Source organism: Phaseolus vulgaris, chromosome 1, assembly GCF_051622355.1.
Source record: "Phaseolus vulgaris cultivar YP4 chromosome 1, ASM5162235v1, whole genome shotgun sequence".
NCBI classification, from domain to species: Eukaryota; Viridiplantae; Streptophyta; class Magnoliopsida; order Fabales; family Fabaceae; genus Phaseolus; species Phaseolus vulgaris.
Genome location: NC_143498.1, coordinates 29,203,436 through 29,205,101, shown reverse-complemented (window position 1 = coordinate 29,205,101; position 1,666 = coordinate 29,203,436). Strand labels below are relative to the sequence as shown.

General features: G+C 35.0%; 1 pseudogene; it reads right to left on the bottom strand.

Moving 5' to 3' along the window:
- Nucleotides 1–259: 259 nt before the first annotated feature.
- Nucleotides 260–366, bottom strand: LOC137816802 (small nucleolar RNA R71; annotated as a pseudogene).
- Between the last annotated feature and the right edge of the window lie 1,300 nt (nt 367–1,666).

Sequence of the window (1,666 nt, the reverse complement as noted above, 5' to 3'; positions counted from 1 at the left end):
CAGTCCCAGTTTAACTGCGTGTAACACAAAACCCCGATGACCATGCACCCGATGACTGATCGGTGCTCTGTTGCTTCTCGCGTTCTCCCCCCGGGTGTTTATCTTGGAACTGATCTGTCGGTGGTCACTCGGTTACTGACCACCGATCACCATACCGGGTGATCTCCTCCCTAATTCCTCTGCACCTGATCCGCGTGTCACCCTGCGAGTGGTCCACGTGGTTATCTGCTGCTGACGTCATCGACTACCGATGACCGACCGGATCAAATATGATATGTCTACATTTAGGCAAGGACTAGATGAACCTTTATGTGAAGCTTGGGAGCGCTTCAAAATGCTACTTAAAAGATGTCCAAACCATGGATTTGAAGACATAACCCAACTAAGTAACTTTCATAATGGTCTAAGGCCTAATACTAAAATGATCCTAAATTCATCAATTAAAGGAACACTGATGGTCATGGATTCAGAGCAGGCAACTAGAATCATTGATGTTTTGGCTTTAATAGACTATCAAGTTCAACATGATAGGAAAGTTGGTTAGAAGAAAGAAGTGGTAGAACTTAATACAATCGATGCACTCTTAGCTCAAAAGAAAATCTCAACTCAGCATATTTAAGCACTTATAAAACAAAATTTCAAAGTTGCCTCATCATTTACATGCCATCAGTTCTTCTCAAATTCTGAATCATTTAGAATTTGAAGTGTATGGAAGAAATCATTAAAGTGGTAAAATGTTCCTATTAAAATGGGTCACTAGCAACAAAAAGAAGTTTTGTATATGAATAACCAGGGAAAGTTTCAGGAGAAATCTAAATCAAGGCTTTTGATGGAAACAAGATAATGTTCAATTCACTAAACTATATCCTTACTAGCAATGAATTGATTGTGATAGTCTATTGTTCTAGATAACCATGATTAAGAGATTTCCTTGATTAGGTTAAAAGAAAACTTGTCAACTATAGAAGAATTTTACTTGTACGTTCACATCATGGTTGAGCTCACACTATTAACATTTCTTTTAGTGAGCGTTAAGAACACTCAATTAACGTCCCTCTTAGCGAGGACCGAGTTCACTCTATTAGTGTCCCTTTAGTGAGAGTTAAGTTCACTCTATTAATGTCCGTTTATCAAAAGATACACCTAATCTATTAACTTATTTTATGTGATCAACACGATTGTCTTAGCTTCCATGTATGTTTTTTTTTTCACACAATACTGACACAAATACATACTTAGTGTCGATTTTTTAAGATTTGAGATGATTATTAACCAACTCTAACATCAAGTTTTTTTGTCGTGTGACATAATAAGTTTTGATGCTTATTATCACCGTATCATTCTTTATAATAGGTAACTTAAAACCATAATAATAGGTTGTGAGAGTTTTCTATTTTTAAACTAGTTCATATTTCTTTTCTTCATTATTTTTATAAGTAGCACTAAAAATAAATTGAAGTTTTTGAAACTATACTTACTTTAGGGCCGCAACAAGTAAAACTTGCTTTAGTTCAACACCGGTGTGTTAAAATTCATAGTATAGATCCAAACTTATATTATAATGATAAGAGTCTTTAAAAGGAAAACGAAAGTGTGAAAAAATAATTTCTTTTGTTTGGTCAGAAGATTCTTTTAACCTATTACGTCCCACTGGTACATAATGTTA